At 36.7% G+C, this 10,764-nt stretch overlaps 1 pseudogene; it reads right to left on the minus strand.

Annotated features, from left to right (window-relative positions):
* Window positions 1-319: 319 nt before the first annotated feature.
* LOC149195983 (26S proteasome regulatory subunit 6B homolog pseudogene) lies at window positions 320-1,812 on the minus strand (annotated as a pseudogene).
* Between the last annotated feature and the right edge of the window lie 8,952 nt (window positions 1,813-10,764).

Raw genomic sequence — 10,764 nt, forward strand, 5'->3', positions numbered from 1 at the left:
CTATATTAATGTGATAGACTACATGATGGTTAGGATTCATTCAACCCTTTGACTAGGATTCTTATGTAAAATGTGTAGCTTCTACACATATGCCACATGCTATTAAAACAATGATATCTTTTACTCAACACAATATAATGATTATAAAATGCTTATATTCAAACTTTTCAAATCAAAAAATAACCATAAAACAAACCAAATAGTTAGAAACAACCATCTGAACGGATCTCAAAAACTGCCAACACCATCATGGAACATTTTACCTTCTACAAAATTTAAGATTGGATTAAACTTTCGAGATGGCAACTTTGTAATCTAGCAAAACATTCATTTTTTTTTGTTGATAAAAATGACGAGCACAAAGAAGAAGTATTTGTGTTGTTGCCTCTGAAGGGTTTGTTCCAAGGTTTTGCTTACTTGTAAAAATCAAATTGTGTCTCTGGTTTCTTAACGTGGGCTCTGTAACCCTTCTCAAAATCGCTAGGAATAATAACATAGCGGTTTTTGCGCACAGCATGCATACCAGCTTCTTGGCAAATTGCAGCAATCTCTGCAGCACTAATTTTATCAGGGCGACACACAAAATCCTCAAGGTCTACATCGTCTCTGAGGTTCATTTTTGCAGTGCAGACCTGGAATACAAGGCGCTTCTGCCTCCTGTCGGGGAGAGGAAATTCAATTTTCCTGTCAATTCTTCCGGGGCGCAGAAGGGCGGGATCCAGCGTATCAAATCGATTTGTGGCCATGATAACCTTGACATTGACAGACTGATCAAACCCATCCATTTGAGTCAAGAGCTCCATGAGAATCCTCTGAATTTCCCTGTCACTTCCATGCTGAGCATCAAAGCGGGCAGTGGCAATGGCATCCACCTCATCGATGAAAATGATAGCAGGGGCATTGTCTTTCGCGAGACGAAACACGTCACGAACCATCCGTGGGCCCTCCCCGAGGTACATCTGAATGAATTCGGACCCCACCACACGAATGAAAGCGGCACTCGTGTGGTGGGCCACGGCCTTGGCCAGCATGGTCTTGCCCGTACCAGGGGGGCCATAGAGAAGAGCGCCACGTGCCGGTTCGATCCCGACCTGTCGGTAGAGCTCGGGGTGCGTCAATGGGAGCTCCACGGCTTCTCGAATCTCCTGCTTCTGTGCGTCGCAACCGCCAATGTCACTGTACGTCACGTCAGGTCTCTCGGCGTCGGAGAGAAGGGAAACGGCGGACTCAGATTCCTGCGGGAGGACATCGACTACGGCTTTCGAATGGCGGCGCAAGGCTACGGCGGCGTAGGGCTTCAGGAGTTCCCTGTTGATTGTGCTCAGAACTCTCACGTAGTACGGGGCACCCGTCGTGGCTGCAATGATTGCGTTGTTCTCGTCCACCATTTCCAAGAACTGCCCTATTGGCAGCGGCACCGACTGGAATTTCTTCAGCTCCTCCTTCGCCATGGCCAGTTCTTTTCTCAGATTTTTCTGCTCCTCCATCACGCACCCTTCTTGAATGTCGAGGAACTCAATCTCTTTCTGCAACTTTTTCCACCCGGTGTACGGATCTGTTTTGTCCTTGAACATGCCCGACTGGGAATGGGGCTCATCATCAGCAGGAGCCATGTCAATGTCTGCCACAGAATTTCGATCTTCTGCCGCCATAGCCGATGAAGATATTTCTTTTTCTCTGCTTTACCGCGCCACCAACCAGAAATTTCACGCCCCGTTCGCTCGCTCGCTCTTCCCCTTTCCCCGAGAACAAAAAGAAAGAGAACCGAAGCGACGTTGTCTCAACTGAGGACGAAGTTTCTCAAAAGGGCAAATTCAGTTGAGTACAATGCCAACAGCATAACATCTAAATTTATAGGGAAGAGAAATCCCTGCGTATATTCATCTAATTAACCGTGGTGCCATTTTGATTATTTTACTTAATTAAATTTTAAAACCGATAAAGATAATTCATGGGAATCTACTACAACTAATCAATCAACCCCAACCCCTTAATCAATCAACCCCAACCCCTTAATATGTAGTATGCATCTATCGTAGCCTCGTTAAAAGGTTGATATATGATTCAATGGTTGTAGATATATGTATATCAATTATTTATTTTTAAGAGGGAAAAGGTTGATATATGATTAATGGTATATATATATATATCAATTATTGATGATGATGGTGGTTAACGTCCACTGAGACCAAATTGGTCTATCGGACCTACAATTTAATTTTTACTTGTCTGGCTCCTCGTCTTTCTTGGCGAGATTGGTGTTGTAGCTTTCTTTTTTTTCTCTACGGTCTTCCAACTTCCTTTATCTTGCATCTCCTTCATCTCTTCTGGTTCTTGGAACATTGGTGTCTTAGCTTCGCGATCTATTGTGTTTGTTCTTTTGAAGATAGTCGGAGAAGAAGTTTGGTCTGGGAGATCTGCTTTGCTGTTAAATGAAGATTTATTTTCTGAGTTATTCGAATCCTCATAACTGTTGATTTGCTGGGGCGGGATTTCTTCTTGCTTGTCTTGAGAGTTGTTTATTTCTTCCCTGCTTTCTTGTGACTCAGAGTTTTCTCTAGAATATTCTTCTTTGATGACAGTGTAGTGTTCTTTTTGTGCTCCTTCCCACCATGTAGATCTGTGGTGGTTTTTTCTAGCAAAATTTTTCTCAGAGGCTTTTGGGCAATTTTTGGCTAGATGCCCTGTCTCAAAGCAACATCGACATCTGAAGAGGACACTTTCATAATCAAGTTTCTGGTTCCACACATAGTCTTTACTTGTTAGGTTTATTTCAGCTGGGAATCCGGCGCTGAAGTCCATTTCCACACAGATGCGTGCATAGGTGGTTCTGGCATATTCCTCTGTTTCTGGGCACCTGCAGTAAAATTTCCCAATTGCATTTCCGATGGCTTTTAGTGATGAGAGATTCCAGAGATGCAAGGGTAGGCTTGGCAATCTCACCCAAACTGGTGCTGAGGTTATCACTGCTGTAGAAGGGTCGAATTAAGGTTGTGTTAGTTAATCATGAGGTTTTATTGGGTATACAATAGTAAGGGATTAGGAAAAAATGACATAATATATTGAGTATATAATAGGGATAAAAGATTTTTATTTTGGCAGACATAAAAATGGGGCTCAAAATTAATGGAAAAATATAAAGAGGTATAAAAAATGTTAAAGAAAAAATGGAACTGACAATATCTAGTGAAATGAAAAGTTTTTTAAATTGGGAAGGTGTATTGAGTTTGTATTGGTAGGGTGTTAAATAATGTGATTTTTAGAAGTATTTTCCAATATGTAGTCAAATTAGAGGTATTGTTTAATATGCCACAAACACACGTGATATGTTAGAGGTCCATTGAGTGAAGCCCCTGTGTAGTTAATGGGTGTGGGGATGACAACTAGACTATGGTTGACATTGTTTGAGTACGGTTATTATGGTTGATGAGGGTTGACCATGGTTGACTGTTGCTAAATTTATCATGATTGTGAATTTTAGGATTATTTTGGAATACGATAGACAATAGTCACTTTGTAAAAAAATAATAATATTAATTTGTGTAAATCAACCGCTAGTTGATGGGTATGGGTGGATTTGTAGACCATGTTTGACATTGGTCGAGTATGATTATTATGGTTGATGAGGGTAGACTATGGTCTACTACTACTAAACTTATCTTGATTGCAAATTCTAGGAATATCTTGACATATGATGAACGACAACCACTTTGAAAAAATCAATGGTATCAAGTTATGTATATCAACCACTTTGAAAAAATCAATGGTATTAAGTTATGTATATCAACCACTTTTAATGTGCTTGTGTTAGTGGATGGGTGTGGGGAGGATTGGTATGCCATGGTTGACATTAGTTGAGTATGGTTATTATGGTTGATGAGGGTTGATCATGGTTGACTATTGCTAAATGTATCTCAATTGCAAATTATGGGAATATCCTAAAATCCAACAAGCAACAATGAAGTCAAACAATTGACCTCACTGTTGTTTGTCGTATTCCAATATTTTCCCAGAATCTACAATTGGAATAAGGATGGTCGTTGGCTATGGTTAATGATGGTTGAAATGGGTTGACCATGGTTGTTGAAGGTTGACTATGGTTAGCAATTATTGATGATGGTTCACATTAGTTGAGAAGGGTTGGAGAGGGATCATCATAATAATTTGTGGACGAGAAGGGTTGACCATGGTTGGCTATGGTTAAATATTGTTGATCATCGATGACCAAAGCAACAATGGTTGACCATCGAGTTGGTTTGATCATCGTTGAACATGGTTGACTGTGGTTGAACTTGTTGACCATGTTTGATAATGGTAAGCTTCTTTGAGCATGATTGATTTTCGTTAACTATGGGTTAATGTGGCTAATTATGGTTGTTAATGTTTAATTATAAATGAGGATGCTTGGCCATATTGATTATGGTTAACTAATGTTAAGCATGGATGACCATAACGATCATAATTGATCGCCCACGGGGCTTTGGATTGACGGTGAATGGGTGCGTTGTTAAGGCACTCCTTACGATAGGTCACCGGTTCAAATCCCCCGTGGGTACTTAGGTTAGTCTAATAGATAAAAAAATAAAAAATAAAAAATAAAAACGATCATAATTGATCGTTGTTTAGCTACTTTGACAAAGGTTGAATATGATTGACTATGGCTAAACATGTTGACCATGTATGAATATTGTCCATATTTAACCATGGTTGAGTTTGTTTGACTATGGTTGAATATGGTTAACTATGGGTGACATGGTTGACCATGTTTGACTCTGTTGATTTTGGTCAACCATATTTTCCATAATTGACCATGGTTTGACTATGTTTAAACTCTGTTGATTATGTCACCCATATTGACCATGACTAAGCAAACTTTAACCATGTTCACTATGGTTGACTATGGTAGACCATGGTTGATTATGTTTTCTATCATTGAATACGGTCACATGGGATTAACCATGTTAGCTATTATCTTATCATATTCACTCATATAGAGGTGTCTCCTTGTCAAACGATTGAGTGGTTAGCACAGTGGGATGTTATCCCCTCCACCTAGTTTCAAATCCCATGGGGGGGCATCTTTGGCCCATTGTGATAATGCTCAAGGAGTAGGCTCCCCCACCCTCATGGAGTCTCAACTCTTGCTAAGTCATAAATTCCTTGTATATCTAGCTTACGGGCTATTGAATATAGTTTTGGTGTTATAGTGGAAAATGCTATGTTTGATCTTATGCCTCACCCAAATTACTCCAACGAGTTTATTCACCATGCTTAAAAAAATCATATAAAAGATTCTAAACTTATGAAAAATGGAGTCAATATATTGTAGGTATTGGGGGTTGATGTGATATAGTGGAGGGTTATAGGTATTGGAGGGTATGAAAATTGATATTTAATAAAAATATGGAATACCTATTAAAAGTACGGGTTATTTTTATTAGAAAGATGTATTGGGATGGTGGTTCGAAAAATGATTTTTAGACGTTTTTATCAATATCTAGTGAGATTAGAGGTCTTTAATATCACATGAATGCAAGTGCTATGATAGAGATTGATTGGGAGGAGACCCTATGGCTATAATTGACCATGGATTAACATGCTTGACCATGTTTGTCCACAGTCAACCATAGCTAATCATGGCGAACCATGTTAATTATAGTTGACTATGGTTGACCATGGTTGGAAATGGTTTTGTTTATATGACATCAACATTTGTTCATCACATTGAGAAGTTATTTTGTTGCTCAAATTGCAAAGTCATTTTTTGTTTGTCATATTGTAACATTGATTTTTATTTGTCACCTTGTGATGTTAGCTTGTATTGCTTAAATTGTGATGTCATTTTTCTTTGTCAAGTCACACCACTGATATTTATTTATCACATTTCAATGTAGATCATTGTTTACCACATTACAACTGTGGTTTTAGTTCGTCACATTACAATGTTGATTTAGTTCACCGCATTACTGCATCATTTTTTGTTCGGCACATTGAAATTATATTTTTTGTTCCTCACATTTCCACACTCATTTTTTTTGTCACATTGAAATGTCGATTTTCATTCGTCGCAGTGAGACATTAATTTTATATTCATCACTTTGCAACATTGGTTTTCGTTTTTCAAAGTGCAATGTGGATTTATTTTCTTGACATTATGACCTCAATTTTGTTTTATCGCATTAACATGATGATTTTGTTCATCAGAATACAACATCAATTTTAGTTCACCACATTGTGATGTCATTTTTTGTTTATCGCATTGCATCATTTATTTTTTTCACATTGCAATGCTTAAATTTTTTTCATCATGTTTCGACGTTGATATTTTGTAGAAATGCTCAAATTGTGATGTCACTTTTGTTAGTAACATTTTTACATTGATTTGTTTTTATTGCATTACTACATTAGTTTTTTAATGACCACAGTGTAATGGTCATTGTGACATTGAGTTAATTCAATACATTTTAGCATCATATTTTTTTCATCACAATGTGATGTCATTATTCATTTGTCACATTGTAACATCAAGTATTGTTTATCACATTGCAACATAAGGTATTTTTCATCACATTGCAACATCAAGTATTGTTCATCACGCTACAATTTCTAGTTTTGTTCTTCATATTGCAATGTTGTGTTCTCTTCATCACATTGAAAAGTCAATTTATGTTCAACACATTGCGATGTTGGATTATGTTCATCACATTGGGACATTAAGCAATGTTCATCTTATTATGATGTTTAGTTTTCTGTATCACGATGGAACATTTTGTTATGTTCTCACATTACAAGGTTAGTTTATGTTCAACACATTGCAATATTGTAATGTGAACTGACAAATATAATGTGATGTTTAGTGATGATGGACTATATGTGTGACATTACAACATCATGTTTGGTGATGTTATACTATGTTTTTTGTGATGTCAATGTGTTATGAAAAGGAAATTATGGCCAAGATTTTCAGAGGAAAAAAATAAAAAATAAAAACAAAGTTCTTATTTTGTGAGGAAAATAGAAACTCTAAATTGATGCAGCATATCACTCTAGGCTCAAATATAAATTCTTTTATTACAAAACATGACTATATATACATATTAAGCATTGATATTTATGATGGGTCCAAAATTGTACATCTACTATTTCCTCAACTATATTTTTTTTTTGTAAAGCTTGGCATGTCCATCCATTTTCTATTATATATTAGGCAAATTTACACCACACAGATTTACCGGGTGGCCTCAACTTGCCCCAAGGGGAAACCAAGTCTGTTGGCCACCGGTCAGCATTATACGCCATCCAAAAACAAAATTGCTTCAGTCTTTCTAGCAGAGCTAGGTAAGTCTCAGTCTCGTGTCCAAATACTATATAACTATACCAACTGACATATGCAACAGAAAATTTAAAATCTACCCACATAAACAAAAACTAAGCATAATGAAACTAGTCTTTTTGAACATTCTTCTCATCAGAGACAAATGCTACAGGAGTAGGATCTCTAGCAGTTTCCCCTAGCATGCCATACAGCTCCACGATGCAAGGGATGTGACGGTCAATATGATCCATCCTGATGTCTTGTTTGTGCAATTGAAATAGGATTTTCTCCATGTCTTTTTTATACCCGCACAGGCCCTGCATTATGACTGCCATCCCCACATATATTTGTTCCATTGCTTTGCCAAGCAGACTTTTCATCAAGAAGTACAAGTACAAGGCGTGTTTGAATTACGTAATTCTACCTCGTGTATTCCCTGGATCAGGCACCAATGACCTCCATTTTTCTATCTCCTCATCTAGTTCCCTTTCCTCTTTGATCTCATCTTCCCAGTCGTCAATCAGCTTACAGAATCCTTCATTTGTTTCATCCTGGTATGTTGCAGTTGCCTCAGCTATGAGGTGCTCAGCAGGCTTGCGGCCCCTGCGGCCTTCTGTCGTGCTCAGTCTCTTGGTTGCCCGATGGACCGGGCCCCTACCGCCATGACCATGCCCTCTCTTTGCTGGAGCCATACCTTGTTCCTTGATGCCCTGTGGACAATCAAACAATGTTAGTGCCATCAGTCCATTCACATCATCCCGCCGCAACTGCTCATACACGTCGAATGTCATTCCCATCTTTACCACCCTGCATTATTCCTCCCTCGGCCACCTTGCCAACCCACTGACCATGCATTCATGGCTAAGGACACTGCACCCCCTGCCTTGAGCATGTGGGGGACGGTAGTAATTAACATCCTCGTACTAACCATGTCACTTTGAAGCCTGACGCTTCTGACACCCTCTCTCATCCTGATCGAGAGATTTCCTCAACTATATTTATTATTTCATCAATATCAATTAAAAAAAATAATAATCTATTTTTATATTACATTAATTATTAATATTTATTTTTGTTATTTAAAGATAAATCTCTATAATGTTAATAATTTATAAATAACAATTATTATTATTTTAGTTTCATTCATTTTAATATGAGAAAAAAAACAAACAAACAAAAATGCAAACTTGTTTGTTCGAAACGTGTCGGCCAAAAATTTCTCTTATATGACTTCTACAGAAAAACATTTCATAAAAAAAAAACACTTTATGATCATAATGTAAGATATTCAGATGAGATATTTTTTTAAAATTATTTACGTAAAATGTTTTTATCACATTCAAGTTTGAATTTCCTCTATTATTATACTTTTGTATTAACTAAGACAAGTTTTTACTTTTTTTGGAGTTTACCTATTTCTATATTGCATTAATAATTATTATTTATATTAAACGTTTAAGTATTTATACTATTAATTATTTTAAAAATATATTTTATAAGAGTGTAATAATCTAAATCACTTTTTCTCAATTAGAAAAGATAAATCTAATTAATTTATAATTTATAATTACTAATAATTATTATTATTATTATTTTATATTTTTATATTTTTTTCGAAGAAAAAATAGTAATTTTATTTAATTTGAAAAACAAGGAATAAAATTACATTTTGCAGATGCTCGAAAGCATTCGATCAGATCAACCTTTCATCCAATGCACAAAAAACAAAAAGAATGGATTTCAGAGATCTGTGGCTTGAGTCTTTTGAATCATTGACCGGAGAATCCACAGTTTTATCATTTTTGTACCAACGTTTCAAATCCCAAATGGGATTCATCTTCAGATCTGACTGATCTATCTATTCAAATTCTGTTGTTTTATTGTTTTCATTCTCATATCCTGAAGATGGATCCCATTTGGGATTTGAAACGTTGGTACAAAAATGATAAAACTGTGGATTCTCCGGTCAATAAAACAAAAAGAATAATAATGACATGAAATTATCGGGGCTAAAAGTGATAATAATAAGTTATTTTCCCTTTCTTTTTTTCCTTTTTTTCCACCTTCCACCAAACTCCTTGATTGAGAGTGGTTGATACTATTTCCAATTGGTTATCTTCCACCTTTAGGGTAGCTTCTTTGTTTGAGTCCGAACTCTCAGATGTATAGGTTCACTTTATGCCCCCTACTTCCTTTTGAATGGGTATGGTTGCTTACTTCTGCTCTACTACTATGATCTCTGTTGTTTCTATACAATTTCTCTTTTCCTCATGTTAATTACCAGGAGTCTGGAGCACCACTAAGTCATTGGCCTTATGCGTCTCTTCTCCCTCCTCCATTTGGAATCTTGTTGATTTTATGCCTCTGGTTGTTGCTGACTCTCATCCATTTCTTCATCTTCTTCAGCAGAAGAAGGTGATTCTGGAAATTTCCAACCCTTTGGATTTTTTCGATCTCTTTTTTGTTCTTTATTTTTCTTGTGTGCATGAATTTTGCAATTGCTTTGTCTGATGGAAAATATGGCACCTGAAAGCCGTATTTTCAAAATCTAACCATTATGTCCACTTTAAATCCTAGTGAGTTAGATGGACATGATTTGATATTCCTTTGCTCAATTCTATCTCCACACATATACGAGCAAAAGTAAATATACCTTTGTCCATTCTTTTTCAAACAATATTTAGAAATATCCCCAATGAGTTTCCAATGCCTTCTAGGATATGGTGATACTATAAGGGTAGAGTGATATTATATAACCTTAATCATATTAACATATTTCTAACCACCATTGTCGTGGCACTGAAACTAGGAAACCATGGATTTACAAAGAGACATGCCCTTCCCCAAAACCATGATCCTTCATTTATGACATATTCTAGGTCTTTTTTATTATCAAATTGAACCACAAAAAATCCCTTTGCACATAGGTAAATATCACAATTTTTAGTCCAATTGAGGTAGATCCATTTATGTGATTCTTCATACTTAGGCCAGAAACCATTAAATTGACAAATTATGGCTCTATCTTGAAGAACAGTGAAAATACCACTCACTTATGGAAATTTTACTAATAGATTTGGAGTTTCTCCATCTTCTCAACTAGGTAAGGGCTTGGGATTATCAGATCTAGGGATTGTCTAACTTGTGAGGCCACTTTCCCTCTCACTACATCCTTAAATGAACTTGGACCCTTCGCAGCAAAATTCGAACCATGTGGGGGACCCATTCCAAAGGCTCCACTCGCAGCCTCAAATTTATAATGATTGTAGAGTTATGTTTGATTCCATACTGTTGAGAGATTTAATGGGTGTATTAATTCTCCTGCATCTATATGTCAATCCGGGCTCATAAACACGAGTTGTACTGCGCTTTCTAAATTCAGTTTTTGGACAAAGTTCTAATGGTTTCCTTTATGAAATGAGTTAGCTACACAATTCATCAAACCCTAG

This window comes from Pinus tabuliformis, chromosome 2_2 (genome assembly GCF_031772625.1).
Source record: "Pinus tabuliformis cultivar Carrire ecotype Pingquan chromosome 2_2, CPIR1, whole genome shotgun sequence".
NCBI classification, from domain to species: domain Eukaryota; kingdom Viridiplantae; phylum Streptophyta; class Pinopsida; order Pinales; family Pinaceae; genus Pinus; species Pinus tabuliformis.